Below are 17,016 nucleotides of genomic sequence, written 5' to 3'. Positions count from 1 at the left end.
TTACAGTCCGTCCCTTCCCCCCCCCTCCTCTCCGTCCCAGAGCCCCGCTGACACCCCCCCCCCCCCCCCCCCCCTTTTGTGTCGCAGTGAACGCCTGAGCCGTCCGCCCTCCCCTCCAAAATAGCCCTCTCTGGGCCTCCCCCTCCCCGCCCCCCTCCGGATCGCGCCCGCCCCCGCGCTTTCTCTCTCGCTTGTGTCTCTCTCTCTCTCCGCTGCTCATGCAACCGCGCCCCCTATCTCTCTCTTGCTGTCTCTCTCTCGCTGTCTCTCTCTCGCGGTGTGTCTCGTGCTCGACCGTGTGCGCCGCCCGACCGGGCGGGCCTGGGGCTCCCGGCGGAGCAGGGGCCCCGGCCTGCGCCTCTGGCTCGCCACTCTTCGACTGCCCCGAATGAGCCGTGTGCGCGGGGAGATGGCGCCGCTGGCTGCAGGTTCTCTCGCTGCCTGCAGGTTCTCTCGCGGGGGAACAGGGCCTCTCGCGGGGCATCGGGGCCAGCCTGTCCCGCTCACAAACCCGGCAGAGCAGCGCGGCCACACCGCTCACTGGCCCCGGCGCTCGCACACGTCGGTCCCCGGCGGGGGCTCCCTTACCACACGTCCCCCACATCACAGGGCCCGGGTATATGGCCTGGGCTTGTGTCTTGGCCTTGGATTGGCCAGGACTCCCTCCCGCTCCCCGCGATCTCTTCGCAAGGACCTCTGGGATCTAGTGCCGGGTGGTGGGATGGGCCTGGGCTGTTCCTGCCGTGCCAGGCTGTGCGCTGCGCAGCGTGGGCTGTCTGTGAGCCGGGCCCGGGAAAGATCGGGGTGCAGAGCGCGCACGGCGGCGCGCACGCGCTGTTGCAAAGCAACCCTCCAAAGGAGGCCCTACCTTGCAAAACAGTAGGCAGCAGAAGGCTGTTTTGGACCTTTTGTTATGCTTTGTTCTGTCGCAGCTGCACAAATGTACTTGAGGCCAAGTGAGCTACCCCAAAAGATGTGCAAGAAGCAGGGTTCTCTGCTCACATGTTTTCATGTTCTTGTCACCCAAACCTAATTTCTAAATAATTATCCAACACAAGACATCTGACTGCCTTCTTGCAAGTGCTAGCAGATGTTTGAGTGCATGTTTTTCTGAAACCTGACAGCTGAACACCGCCTTCTTGATAATCACACACATTTTTTTTTTTTTTTTTTTTTAAAGTGAATTTTGGCCTATGGCATTGCACACTATGAATCTAAGTGACATCTTTGTGAAAGAAAACAAACTCCTGATCCAACACACAAACACGGGAACCGTAAAGTGAAAATACAACAAGTCTAGAAAAGAAAACATTTAAGGAAAATAAAGAGTGTAGATAGGATGGAGGAGGAAAGAGAGGATGAGACTATTGAGGAGGGAGGTATTCCGAGAATCGCTTGGTGTTCCATAAAAAGGCCGCTAAGGCTGGTTCAGCCTTCCGATTGTTAAGAGTCCTGTCAAGCCTGTCAGCCTTGAATCGAATCTTGAGGTGGCGGAGATGTTTTCGGAAGAGTGCCCGCTGGCTCTTGACTTTTGGACAGAAATTCATCAGATGAAAGACCGTTTCTTTCGCCCCACAGTTGGGACAAAGAGGGTCAAAACTCCTACAAATTTGAAAAAGGTGTCTTTTCAGTGCGCAATGACCTGATGCCAGTTGATTGATCAGGGAGCTAAAGCCTATGGGAAGACCCGAGGGAGCTGGTCGCTTGGGCAGGAGCGGGGCTGTGGCCTTCTGGTGAACCTTTCTGTAGTTGCTTTTGACCATTAAGGATTGCAAGGAGGGGGACTCCAGTGCCTCCTTTGCTAACTGATCCGCCATTTCATTGCCAAGAATGTCCTTGTGACCTGGGCACCACACAAGAGACACCTCCAGCGCTGCCGGGAGCTCTGCTAGCGCAGAGTTGATCAATTTGAAAAGCCGCTGCCCAGGCTTGGGAATGTTAGGGTCCTCGGTCCTGGAAATAACTCCTTGATTGTCTACAAAAATCAGAAGCTTCCGATATCGCGATTTCACAACCAACTTCTTTGCCAGTCCTAGGGCAGCTAGAACTCCAACCGCCTTGCTTTCATGGTTCGAAATAACAGACGGCCCCCCCAAGGAATATGAGCTGAAACTGTTCAAGCTTGGACAGACAGCTGCCCCAGCCCCTCCTTTCTCCGGGTGATATGACCCATCACTGAAGATTAACAGCACCCCCGGGTCCAAAGACAACTGAGAGACAAGAGACTTAACAGAGAGAGTTGCTGCCTCCTTGGTCAGCCCCATATTGACATATTCCAGCTTCTGTGTTAAGCCGGATCCAAAGTTGAAATCAATGTGTATGAGTTCTGGGTCCAATTCCATGGCCCTGTCCACATTACCCGTTGCCAGGCCACTCTGCGCCGAGTCCGCATATTGCACTGAGGAGTCAGCCCTACTAGAGAGAATGGATGATCGAACCACATTGTTAGCTTTGATCATCACAATCTTCCTAAAGAAGAAAGAAAAACTTGTCCGTAAGATTTCATCCAAGAAAAACGGCAGCGCCGATCTCCTCTGGATGAACACATTTGGTGTTGACTTGAAAACCCCCAGAGTGAAGATTCCCGCCAGTCGATCCACCTTGCTGGCCAGATTTGCAACCTTGCCCTTATTAGACTTTGTGGCCCATACAGCCGCCCCGTACGTGATCCTGGGGAAAAGCACACATTTAATCAGTTTAACACGATCCACCTCCCTAGTCCCCCAGCGTGAGGTGCCAAAAATCTTTAGCTGGTTAATCGTTTTGTGAGCCTTCTCTTCCAGGGCTTTAAAGTTACGGTTGAACAGAAGTTTCCTGTCCAACCAAACTCCAAGCCACTTAACCTCTGACATCGGCTCCAGTTGAAAGGCCCTAAATGGTAAAGCTCCATCCAGAGCCTTACCCTTAGTTAGCCAAAGAAACTGAGCTTTTGCCTGGTCAAAGAAAGCCCCATGAGTCTCACCCCATCGGAGTGAGCAAATGCCCTCTTCAATCAAACCCGCCCTTGCTGTCTCAGCCGAGTATCCCGCAACCAGATGGACGACATTGTCCACATAACCTATAGAGACAGAGTCTAGGGAAGTCGAAAAAGATTTCTTCAGCAGCGAGTTATTATACAGGATATATAGAATAACCGAAAGCGGGGATCCTTGCGGTAGTCCAATCCGGATCGGGAAGGCCTTGGAGACAAAATCATCCAGTCTGATGGTTGTTGATCTATCTTTCAAGAAATCCGCAATAGTTAGCACAAGGTACGTTGGGCAGTTCATTTCAAATAGGTAATTGATCAGCCTGGCCGGGTGGACTGAGGGGTAGGCCGACTTGACATCCAAGAACAGGCCTGCCACTACTTTACCCTCCCTCCACTTTGTCTTGACCCAGTGCTCCAGGGAGAAGATCGCATCCTCCGTCCCCGAACCCTTCCTTCCTCCAAAGTGGCCTTCTGCCAGCACTCCCGACCTCTCGGCCCACGCCGTTAGTCGTCTAGCCAGGATTAGCTCAAAGAGCTTGCTTGATGTGCCAAGGAGAGCAATCGGTCGGTAGGCCGACGGGTTGGTGTAGTCCGGTTTACCCTGTTTCCGGATGATAGTGGTCACCGCTACCTTCCAAGAAGCAGGGAATTTACTAGTTATTAGTATGTTATTGTACAAAACTGACAGAGTTTCCGAGAGAGGGTCTGAAAGAGACTTAAGAAGCTCATTTGCTATCCCGTCAATCCCTGGTGCCTTTTTAGGACGGATCCTCCGGATGGCCGAGCGGACTTCCTCCCTTGTTACTGGAGGGTAACTGCTGAACCTGCAGGACAAATCAAAGTGAATATCTGCCAAGTCAATCGGTACATCAGGGGCAGACGTGCCTCTAAACAGCAACTCAGCTTGCTCATTCTTGTCGTGTACAATGGCCCCGTCATGACCTTTCAGTGGGAGAACTTCTCCCCCTACCGACTTGGATGTGAAGCGTAGAACACGAAACAGATCCCCTTTGGACGGATCTTCCAGAAGTTTCCGCCAGTTACTTAACCAGGGAGAGGAAATAGTCATTCCACTGTTGGTAGCATTCACATGCCTCTGGTGACTTAGCTAATAACATCCAGCGCCGGGCTTGGTTGCGGGTTCGTAGAACCGGGTCAAGGGTCCTGCTACACCACCAGGGCTTGGCCTTGGCCTTGTTGGACCGTGTCCGGCGGCCGAGCTGCTCCTGGGCCCGTTGAAGAAAAGAGGTCAGGGCTTCAGCTTGTGCGTTGGGATCTGAGGGCAATGTGGTTGAAATTGAGGACAACTCAGCAGATAGGGATTCCAGTTTCCCGCTATCCAGCTCTGTCCATCTGGGGAGTCGCCAATGATAGGTCGGGGCTGGACGGCTCATCCGCAAGGTGGCACGCAGGGCTTGGTGGTCCGATCTGAAGTTCTTGCTTGACACCGAGACCGTCTCCAGCAGTTTGGAGCCTAAAAAATTTGCCCATATCAGGTCAATAGTTGAACCTCTTCCTTTGGATGAGAAAAAAGTGGGGACGTGTCTGGGAGACGCTATCCGAAAACCAGAAGATGAAAGGGAACTTAGCAGGTCTCTAGCCTCGGGCTCCGTTTTCCTACAACCCGGGGGGTTCCAGTGCTGATGGTGCAAGTTTGCATCCATAGCAATAATCATCGGGTGTTGCCTAGAATAAAAGGAAGACAGCCAGTCTTTGAGCTCTGCAACTGAAGGGAGTGAAGATGGGGGATTATAAATATTCAAAAGTCGAAAAACCTTCCCAGTCGGGTGAGTGATTTCCACCCCGACCAGGTTCTGGGAGCCCCCCTCCAGAAGTCTAATTGACTCGGAGGGGATCGAGCGCTGTACATAGATGACAGTCTTATGTCTCTGATTCCAGCAGCTAGGAACATGTTCATAGGCTACAAACGCCCGCCATGCCGAGTGTTGAGGTGGTTGGAGGGTGACCGAGTTGATCCACGGTTCTTGAAGAAGGAGAAAATCAAACAAGAGACAGGAATTGAGAACACTTAGCGTTACAGCCTTGGAGACGTGGCAGTTCAGATGCAGAAAGGATGAGGATTCAGGATTGGAGAGGGGGGAAGCGGACGACGGTTCAAGGTCTTGACGGAAATCAGCGGTTTGGATGAGTTCGGGGCGGATAGCACGCGGAGGTGTTTGAGACGGTGGTTGGTGTGTGTGGTGGGGCTGGTCAAGGGTTACCGGAGGTGTACCTATCATTGAGAGGGCAGGGGTTTCTTATCGAACCAGGCCTTCTTGTACGGGCAGGCCATGCTGAAAGGTGTGTGATCGACGCTGTTGATGCCTTCTGTCTTGTTCTTGAGACCAGCCTTGCAGAGAACGCAGGTTTCGACACCGCCAATGCCTTCGGGGCACTCGTTTGTTGGGTGGCTGTTTGCACATTTGGCGCATCGGGCAGACTCACGACACCATTTGCCGAAATGACCCATTCTTAGACATTTGAAGCATTGCGGGGGGCGCGGCTTGAAACGCTCCGTCCTATGGAAGTCGTAATTCAGAAAAACACCTGCTTTCTCGATCCTAGACGCGAGATCTTTGCTGGTAAAGGCTAGGACAATGGAACCGGCTTTCTTTGCTGTCGGCTCGCTCGAGCCCATCCACCTGACACGAGCCAAATCACTCGCCTGGAAGCCATTCTCGGAAGCCAATTGCGCTAGACTCGTCGGTTTGCCAATGTCGAAGCTCCTGGGGACTCCATGCGCCATGACCGAGTATGTGCTCGGGGTCGCCTCAAGATCGGGGTGTACGGTTTTGGACCAGGCATGCTTGTTGTCCATTAACCATTTCTGATGAGTCCTGTTCTTCGTATAGAAGGAAACGTCTCCGGAGGGGAGCACGCTGGCTCCTCTGATCGCAACCTGCTCCCCGTCGACACGAGCATCTAAGCCAAGCAAGGCCTCGTTCGCCTTCTGAACCAAAGCCCCGCTGGGCATTTTCTTCACCTCCGTGCTAGCCGGGTTCGAGTGGATGATAACCCGCTTCGGCTTCAGAGATGCGATGACCTGTTTGGGTGGAGGACGCGTCGTCGGCGCGTGGATGGAGCCATCGAGGGCCGTCGACGCGACGGACGCAAAAGATTTGCCCGTGCTCGCTACAGGTTTGGGGCCAGCCTTCAACATTTTCTCGAATTCAGCCATCCGCTCGATTATGGGATCGACCTTGGCATCGACCTTGGCGTTGAGTTGGTCGACCGTGGCCTCCAGACGCTGAATCATCCTCTCGTTGTTGGCCGAGAGATCAAGGATAAGTTGCACGAACTTGGCGTCTAGAAAAACCCCGCCGTTCGCTTCACGGTTCGCGTCTTCGCCAAGAATCTTGGTCAGGAGGATGTGGAGTCTGGACGCGGGGGGCATGGTAGGCGGGCGAGGTGGAAGGCGGGCCTCGATGTCGTCCATCATCTCCGAATCGCCTGCGATGGGCGCGTCGGGCGGTCGGATTGGGTCGGGGGGGCGATGTGCAGGAAGCATAGGCTGCCTGGGGGGAAGGGGAGTGGGAAAAGAACTTTTCTGATGAGTAGGGGGAGGGGGTGGAGTGTTGAGAAATGTCGACGCGTAAAGTGGTGTTTTTTGTGGTTCGCGGCAGAAAAGTGACACACATTGGGTTGCACGTTTGTATTGGTCTGTCAGGCTGGAGGGATGTTGTACATACGACCATCTTTGGCATGTGTCACGGTATGGATCTACCCGAGGACCTGTGCTAGGAGCGCTCACAAATTCCTGATTTCCCTCTTCAGATCCAAAGGTGGAAATAGAGTACACCACGGGTGCAGTTGGACGGCGGGCGGACGTCCGGCCCGACGTTGGCCACCCCCTCTCCGCCCCTGCAGTAATACTTTGCACGGCGGACGTTGGGAGGAGTGTATGTCGGGAAGGTCGGGCTGCCCCTGACGGCGGCTAGGCCACAAATCCTACCCGGACGTTGGGCTTCAAGCTGGGATGACCCAGACGTCGGCCGCGGGGCCCAGGGTCACGATGAGATCTAAGCAGCAAAAATTTCTCCTTGGAGGGTCAATCCAGCGACCGTACCGTGGATAGGAGTAATTCACGCTCATCAGTGCAATCGCTTACAACCGCTGCACTAACAACAATCTCGACACTAATACCCACCATAGTCAACATTGTATACCGCCCTCTCTACTTATCATGATGAGCAAACATTGCGAAGTCCAACAATTTTTTTTCTTTTTTTTTTTTTTTTTCTCTTCTATGTACGATCCGCGAGCACGCTCGGCAGATCGTACTGGTGGTCTCAGGAAACTCACTTTTTCAAGTGAGTTTCCCGACGGACAGGTCGACTAGTCCGGTGACTCGTTGGGAAGGTCGGCTCATTTCTGGGGGCAGCCGACCTGTTGACAACCTCGAGGGCCGGCCGACCATGCTGACCCGCCGGGCAGATGGGTTGGCCGGACCTATCAGACAAGCCGACCATGCTGCCTCGCGGGTCGGCACGGTCGGACGAGGTCGGCCTGCCCTTCCTGTCGGGAGGAACAGCCGACGGGTGGTCGGGCAGGGTTGGGCCGACCCGAAGGGCTGCTCGACGTCCTACCAGGACGGCCCGACCCAAATCTGACGGGAGGGTCCGCCCGCCGCGCGACTCACTTTACAAGTGGAGCCGTGGTGTATCAATGCCTCAAGGAGGGGGCAGGTGGGAGGGCAGATGTAGGCGGACAACTCTGTCTGCTCCGATCTTCGATGGCTTTTACCTGAGTTGAGATATAAAGAGGGGAAGATTTTGAAAATAATTTTCCCCAGCCAAATGGGATTTCTGCTGCCTACTGTTTTGCAAGGTAGGGTGCCCTTTGGAGGGTTGCTTTCCAACAGCGCTTGCGCGTCTCCGATTGAGGGACTTGGCTAAGTTTGGGACAAGGTCCGTGGCAAGATAGTCAATGGACTGAGTGCGCAATCAAGGGTAAAAAAAAGTGGAGCCATGGGGTACATAGGCTACATGGGTGAGCTGAAAGGAGGGAGCGGGGCGGAGAAGAGCACTCGGGAGCTGGATCAGGAGGGTTTGGGGATGGAATTCGGCTCAGAGGGTATCTTGTGCCGCCCCATCATCTGCACCATGCAGAAAGAAATAACAAACAAAGACAAAACAAATAAACAGAGGCAAAACAACCCTCCAAATACAAAACCTCTCCAACGCACAAAGGAAGAAAACAAAACAACCAAGGATGAGGAGGAATGCGAAAAGAGACTTGGTGGATCAGAGCGGGGTGGCCGCATTGAAGCTTGACTGCTGATGGTCCACCGGCTGTAGAGTTGTGAATCTTGAATACTGGGACAATAAGGCGCAGTTGAGCCTTGAATATAGGTGGTCCGCCGTCGTGATCTGGGCTGCAACATCATGAGGTCATCCGCGCGCAGCCGCACCACAAACTGAAAGACGACTCCGCGTGTACCATCCCGCACACCACACCAATCACCTGGCCCGTTGATCTTTCCCCACGAGGACCAACCATCCACGTACTGCACAGCTCATGGGCCCATATCTCCTTTCCTAGGTCCTCCATCAAATAGATGCAGCTTTGTGGTGGAAGAGAAAGGGCCCAGGCCTCTGCTCAGCGAGATTATCCAGGAGAAGTTGGGTGATTTGGGCAGCTACGCTCTGCTCTGCATTGGAGTAGTGAGATGTAACACTTGAAGTAACCCAAGAATAATCACCGGGGGAGCTTTGAGGGCTCTCCCCAGGGAGTGCCACAGCTGAATTTGGGGTTGTTTTTGGTCTGAACTGGGGCAGAATTCCTTACAATGTGATGGTGAATTGTTCAATTACTGGGCAAGAATATATAGACCAATCTAATTTGGAGTGATATTTAACCATTGGACATGAACTATCATTCAACTCTGTTGAATTCATCTTGAAGTCAAGTTCATGTCAATTCTTACCTAAGTTCTACATTCCAAAATCAGGTAGCTCTTGCATATCCAATTTTTTTTTACATTGGGGTGAACTGCCTTCATCAATTATATATCGCCCCTGAAACCCAACTGCCCAGATTTGGATAAAGAAAATATCAGAAGTGCAAAAGTTTTGAGTATTTGCACAAGAGCAGGAGAGCTGTATTTTGGCTGGGTACACAAGGGTGGCACAGTTCATAAATTTCTCAGCTGCAAATACCCCTCTGTTCTGAGAAATGTGTGATTGGTGTGTGAGTTGTCACCCTATTGTACACGCGTACAATAGGGTGACAAATCATAGTCCATCAGGGCAGTTACAGCTGATTTTTTCTTCAATTTTACCCTCATCTACTCGGCAGAAATCCCCCTCTGGGATGGAAACTGTCTGATTTGTCACCCTATTGTACGCGTGTTCAATTGGGTGACAAATCAGGCAATTTTCATACCAGAGGGGGATTTCTGCCAAGTAAATCAGGGTAAAATTTAAGAATATCTGTAAATGCCCTGATGGACTATGATTTGTCACCCTATTGTAAGTGCGTAAAATAGGATGACAAATCACACACCAATCAAATTCTGTTGAGGAAACAGCAATGGGTACAGCAACAATGGGCCTTTACTTTAGGGTTATTGGTAAAGTAAAGATATAAAGTAGATGTTTTTGGCTCAATACTATAACAGATAGCACTCCAATCAGTAAAGAATTTTTCTTTACTATAACACACATTTGATTTTTTTAAGTTTTTTATACAGGTACACTATCAGTTAAAGTAATTTGTTTTGTTTTGTTGATGGGAGCTTGCAAAAGCCTCCTTATAACCACAACAAGGCATTTGCACCTAGTTTTGCCCCTTTTTATTTCAATAAGCAGGGGTAAAAGTACATTCAAACCCGCTTTTACCCCTGGTTATTCAAATGGGGCAGGCTTTATGCACTCCAAATATTTACTACATGCACTCCAAAAAAGGAGTGAACTTGTGTCTACTCCAATAAATGTTGGAGTGAGCAAATGTTCACTCCAAACGTGGGCTAAATTGGAGTGTTCAGAAGTTCACTCCAATAAATATTTGGAGTGAAACTTTGTTCACTCCAATAAATATTTGGAGTGAAACTTTGTTCACTCCACATTTGCTTTGCAGCTATGTAGTTTTATACATATTTTGAATAAATAATTTAAATTTCCTTGGATGTTAGAAAGAGTCTCCCGCTGGAGATTGGATTTTGGAGTTTTTTATCCAGTAGATAGTGGTTTACTTTATAGTAGAGTTAAAGATGGCATTTGGTACCCAGAACCCGCAGGCGGGTACAGCTCGCACCAGCCAGACACCCGCCGGGCGGTGCCGGGTGCGGTGTCCGGTGTCTGTTCTGTCTCCAAAACCAGCGGGTACCCAGGTACCGCTAGCGGTACCTACCTTATACACAGGGAGCTAGGGGGCCTTGAGCCAAGGGTTTTCCCCTTCTTTGCTCACTCATATCCAATCACTGCCCTCTGGGCCCTTCCAATCACCACCTCACAAGCCCACTCCTCAACCATGGGATCCACCCGCAAGCGACACAAGTCTTACGAGCCAAGCTGAGCGCCAGCTGGACTGCTGCCGGGCACGCCCTGCAGCACTGGTTGTCCTCCGGCAAGCCGGGTGGTTGCGAGCTGGCGGAGGATCCGCCGGTAGCAAGGGAGGTGGGGCATGGTAGAGGGGGAGAGAAGAGGATGAGGATGGCTGGGATGAGACACATTGGCTTCACTGCACACTCCTGGGTACTGCTGGTACCCCCCTCAAGTACCGCCCGCACCTGCTGGCACCTGCCAGGCGGTGCCGGGTGCGGTACCTAGTGTTCATCTGAGTCCAAAAAACAGGTGGTACCCGGGTACCAATTGCCATCTTTACTTTAAACAGAACAAGGGAAGATTTGATAACCAAGGAATCATCATGGGTGTTAATTTCCAAATAGTCTACTCATTCTTGGATGGAAGAGAAGAGGTAGTAAAGGCAAATACAGTCATGAAATGATTCAAATTAATCTCAGCATGGTCAAAAAGCTTTGACATGAATTTTGAGGCAGTTGATCCTCCGGACCTTCCGCCTGATCTGATTCTGCGAAGTGTAGCCAACTTTGGTAGTTGCTTTCAACAATTTTTATCAGTGGAAACAGCTCACCAAAGAACAGCCCCTCAAGCCCAACTTGAACATAGGCATCAAAATTTTGTCCTTGGAACATCTTCTTTGCCCCGGACTGTCAAGCTGATTTGGATTGACTCTAGAAACTTCAGAGGGTCCAGCTTGGTGCGGATAGAAGGGGAGATTTTGAGCTTGGGCATACAGGAATAAATGAGTGTGGAGGGGGCATATTTGAATTTTTTTGAGAGATTCACATCCATCAATTGCTCCTCCCACCAATTAGTTGTATTGAGGAGGGAATGGGCAGACAGGAAGCTGGAATTGGCCAACTCAATGGCATCCTTGATTTTCTTTTTCAAGAACTGGGCACTCGCCTGGCTTGCCAGGAGTAAAAACTGGTCAAGCACGCTGAGATAGGTGTTCAACTTCAAGGGAGACAATAAGTGGATGTACAGCTGAGAATGAGAAGCCCAAGATGGTGGCAGATGTGCGCGTAAGGGTTGAGGTCAAAGCTGACGTTCAAAACCGGTCCTCCACCAGTGCTGGGCGGGGAAGAGCTAACGAGAACGCCAGGCTATCAAGACATTGGTCAGCTTGGATCAATGGTGAATCAGGAGGAGCAGCTTGTGTCTGGGGAAAAAGCTCCTCAAACTTTGGCCAAGATGAGTGTTCTGGATTGTCTGATTGTATGTCTGGGATGCGCAACAGTGCAGAGGCTTTACCAGACTCAAAAATGCTGCTCCCACCAATCTTCTGCTGTATTGGATCCAGTGAAGGAATAAAATTCTGTTGATTAGAATCTCTGTTTTAAGGGATAATGGTTGAGAAGCAATGCTTGACTTATCAGGTTGCTGCCGTGGTTGAGCCTCTGCTTGGTTTTGTACAGGCGCTAACTGAAAACCTTTGCAAATACAGGCATCTTCACAGGAAAAGTGTTGAGACGCATCAAAATTCAGCAGTTGCTCTAACAAATTGGCAGCTAGAACATCAATTCTTGGGTCAACTGTGGCTAAGTTCATTGCGGTATGCATGCCTGACCTGAGCAGAAAAAAAATCTAGCCACTCAAGGGAACAGTTGGGGCTGAATCTCAGGCTTCAGGAGACAAAAATATGTGCAAATAAAAAGTCAGTCAAGGTCCAAGATTCTTGATTGATGAATTCAAGGGTTAAGAAAGCCGGCCAATTTGGTTTGAACCCATTTCCAAGTAACTTCATTGGATTTGCCAAGCACTCTCAGAATTTGAGTGAGCTGATGATTGTTGTCCCAACCTTGGATGTAGGTCCAACTGTCTACATAGCAGAACATCAGGTGCGCAATACCAAAGAGTGACCACTTAATTTGCAAACATATTGACGGATATTCCAAAGGCACAAGCAAGGCCAAGATCAGAAAGCTTGAGATTGCCATGTCTTTTGATTAACAAGTTTTGAGGTTTCAAGTTTGTAGAGCGCAAGGGAAATCAGACCAGTTGGCGGGGGCGCTGACAGTCTTGAGCAGCTGTGAGTAGTCCTGACCTGGTGCACTTTGCAGTAATTTCTGGGCAAAGGCTGTCTAGGCAACGGGATGGTCTAGGCCAGTCAAAGTCAGGGCATAGCACATCGAATCGAATACGAATACGAATACTCAAATCGATTTGATCTGAGTCAAATAGTGAGAGAGCAGATTTTTGGTTGAATATTCGAATAGGCTCAAATATCTCTTAAAACTGACAGAGGGGGCCTTTTGGCCCCCGGAGGAGTTTTTATAGGCCCTTTGCTGGCCCCGGGGCTGCCCTATGCACCACCGGGGCTGCTGATATCCACTGGGCCCGCTGATATCAGTATCACAAGTCCGGGACCGGCACCCTACCAGTACCAACCACCGCCACTAACAAATCTCGACTGTCAGAGGCCTTCAGGAGTCAACAGGTAAGTTTAGCTTGCCCTTTAATCTATACCGGAAGAAGCTCAATCGGAAACTCCGGATTCAGACTGATCCTTGATCTGTCATTTCTTTCACCTTTGTTTACACTGAAAGCATAATGAGTACAGCCGATGTGGATGATCCCCCAGGAAAATCACAATCTCAACCAGATCCGTTGCCATCTCCGGAAGTTCAAGTGAATTCTCAGAGGTGTAGTAAATCGACCGGCGTCAACCAATCAGAGACAGCGGTCTCTTTTTTTGCTCCTCCGGATTCAAAAGGCAAACGAGTCTGCTTGCTCGACAACTGTGGCGAATCTCTCATATCAAACAAGACCACAAAGGCCAACTTGGTGAACCATGTGGCTCGGAAGCATCCTGGCGAACGGAAACTCGCCCTTGAAGCTGCCGAAGCTGCCGAAAATGCCGAAGAAAACCTTCAAACTCCACATAGCTCCAGTACCCCTACTCCAGCCGCTACCAGTACCCAGTCGATGTCATTATCTAAACCAAAAGGACCTCTTCAAAAGCTCATGCTCCAGTCCCGACAGTCGACTTTCAACACCAACCTTATTGACTGGATCATTGAAGACCAGCTTCCCTACGCAAAAGTGAAATCTCCGGAATTTATCAAGATGATCCGAGGCCTCGACCCTGGTATCACGATCTTTAGCGAGCATACGGTTTCTTGGCGAATTAAGGCCCTCTACGCAAACAGTAAGCCTGCAGTCTTTAGCTTCTTGAAAAGTCAATCAGAGCAATTCTCTTTTACAACCGATATCTGGTCCTCGGCTGGCGGAACCCCGTATATCTCACTCACCTGTCATTTCATTTCAAAAGAATGGGCTCCGGTTTCCGCCACGATTGGGTTCAAATCCTTCCGGGATAAGCACACCGGTGCCAACATCCACGACAAAATTGTCGAGATCTTTGAGGAATTTTTCTGCCTTTCCGAACGCTCCACTTCAAACAAACGAAAGGCAATCCACATCAATGATACCTCCGACAATGAATCTAGCTCTTCCGATACCGCTGCTCAAGACGTGAATAGTGATGACAATGAAGATCCTTCAAGTGACGAAATCAACCTCTCGTATCTTGGGAAGCGCATCATATCCATCACTTTGGACAATGCATCAAACAACAACAAATTCATTGAGACCGCCCTCACTACAAACCTTTTGTCCTCTCCAGAAGCTCACATACGATGTTTTGCACACATCTTGAATCTTGCGGCAAATGAAGTCCTGAAGGTTGTGGAGGATTCTTTGACTAAACTTCGGACGGTTATCCTACATATCCGACAATCCGATCAAATCTTCAGTGCGTTTCAGGATCTCTGCAAGGATAATGATGTAAAAGCAGCAAAACCAATCATTAACAACGCCACACGCTGGAATTCCACATATGATATGCTCGATCTATCTCTCCTTCAAAGACCGGCAATTGACAACCTTATCTCCTCATACAAGAAACTTGAGTGACCTAGTCAAAAGGGAAAAAAAAAAGAAATTGAAATCAAAATCAAAATCAAAGAAGGGGAAATCAGGCTCTGGCCAATCTGAAGTTATTGAAGCGGTGCGCAAGGCTCACAATAAGAAAGCTCGTGAGATGGTCAGTACCTCAAGTCGATTTTTGAACGCCTTGCAGATTTGTTAATGGTATGATTTTTTTTTATGTATGTAACAGGAGCCAATAAATGAAGATGAATGGGACCTGTTTGAGTGGATTCACTCTTTTTTGGAGAAGTTCCAACAGGCATCGGTCAATACCCAGGGCGAAGTCTATGCAAATCTAACGACTGTCATCCCGTGGTATATTGCTCTCACCGACCACTGCAACAAAACAATCAAGAAATTCACCAAATTGCGGCGTCCATCTAGAACGGTCATGATTGAGGCCGCTAATGTGGCTATGGGCAAGCTTCAAGGATACTATTCAGTGCACTCCCATCACTCAATTCTTGCCGTTGTTTTGGATCCGCGCTTCAAGTTCGCACTTTTTGAACAACGACCGTTTGACGCTGACAACGATGATGATGCTAGTGGGGAGACCCAGATTAAGTACAAAGATGAAGCAATGAAGGTCTTACGGGCAACATTCCATGAATACTCAACTAAACTTTCATCCGATCGGTCCAAAGGAAGCTCCAATGTTACAAGCTCTCAATCGGTTTCCAATAAGAAAGATAAAGAATGACTCCATCCATTACAAAGCTACAAGAAGACTTCAAAACCATCTGAGAACGACGAGATCTTGACCTACCTGCAGATGCCCGAACCACCATTTGAGAAAGATATCATCACTTGGTGGAAGGAAAATCTGAATCTACTTCCAACCCTTTCATCGATCGCAAAAGACTACCTTGCCATTCCAGCCAGCTCAGCAGCAAGCGAACGTGTTTTCTCACAGTCCGGTAATCTAGTAACAGTCAAACGAGTCTCCCTCTCTGGTGACTCAGTCGAAGCAAATATGTGTATGCAGTCTTGGCTGCGTGGAAAGCTGGTTGATATGGCTTCAGCTTGTAAGGATATGAGTCTCAACTAGTAGTTTCCCCTTCTACATACATGATTTTTTTTTTTCCTCAAATAACTATCTGACTATCTGAATAGCTCAAAATTATGTAAAAGGCATGAATAAATATTAAATAGCTATTACTACTGAATGAGGAAATTGAAATACACGACTCTGAATACAATTAAACCCCCCTGGATTGTGAGAAACAACTGAAAACACCAAAAAACACCTTTTTTGGTGTTTTTGGTAAATTTTGTAAGTATTTTGGTCGAATATCTCCGAATACTCGAATATTCAACGAATCAGTATTCGAGGGTCTCATAAAACCAGTCGAATACCACCGTGCTATGCCCTGGTCAAAGTGTAGTCAAGAATGGTTGCAAGGCCCGCGGGGTGCGCTGTATTAAGTAGGCAAAGCCAAATGAATACTGGAATCAAGGGTATATATCAGTCTCTCATCCGGATCTGTAGTGGCTGGCGCAGTTTCAATGGAATCATGTACAGTTACAAGGGCCACAGCGTGGCGTTGGCATATGCAGGTGCAAATTTTCTGGTCTTGGGAGTCTGAGATTTGAGTTGAGTGTTTGAGTGGAAAGCTTAAAAGGCCAATAGTTGGGTGTTGAGTTGAATCCCCAGGCAATTGGAGATGCTGCACTTCCAGCTATCTGTTGTCCTCAACCCCTCCGCTGTTGTGTGTGTGCAGTCTGACGGGCAAAGAGTGGGCCCCCCACGGGTCTGCGGGCCGGGGGCCTTCAGGTCCATCACTTTTGACTTGTGCGCTTGATGCGGGCTGGGTGATGAGCCTGGGGGCACGGCTTTGCCACTGTTGGAAGGCTGGGAGATTTGCTTGGGTGCTCTTAAATTTTTTATAATTTTTTTGAATGTGTGTTGAAAGGAGATTTGTAGACTTTTTTGTGCATTTTTTGTGACTTGGGGAACCCTTGTTTTCTTTTTTTGATTTTGTGTATATACAGGGGGAACCCTTGAATTTTTTTTTTCACTTGTGGCAAAACTGTGTCTTTAATAAACTTGGATTTTTTTAGACAACTAGTCAAGATTGCATAGTACATATCCATACTATGTACTTACTCAACAACCAAACTTAGTAGAGTGATACCGCTTGTTCCCAAAACCTAACCTTGTATGTAGACTATACGCGGTAGCCCAGCCCGGCTCCTATTCTCTTTCCTCATTGAGATTAGGAGTATAGCCCTGTGTCCTAATAGATTTTGGGAAAAAAAATCTCCAAAATTTGGAACCCCCCTGTAGGGGTAGTTGAGAAGTTGTGGGGGGCACTGTAGACACTTTGTTGATTTTTTAAGCTCTTCCGCCTGATCACAATACCATCAAGGGATTTTTTGATTGATTTTTGAAAAAAGTGGCAAGCCAAGACCATCCTCTTCTTGGCCAGTGCCTGGTCCCGCAGGTCCGAGCGGGGAAATTTGCTTTTCTCTTTTTTGTTCAAGTGACCTCTTCAAGGAGGGAGTCGATAGAAAGACAGACAGGATGCATTCGCGTCCATGCATGGCCGGAACCTCATATGTAGCTCGCAAAACGAGCGAGCTACATGC

Source organism: Puccinia triticina, chromosome 10A (genome assembly GCF_026914185.1).
Source record: "Puccinia triticina chromosome 10A, complete sequence".
In the NCBI taxonomy this organism is placed as follows: Eukaryota; Fungi; Basidiomycota; class Pucciniomycetes; order Pucciniales; family Pucciniaceae; genus Puccinia; species Puccinia triticina.
Note: the sequence above shows the minus strand (reverse complement) of the source record.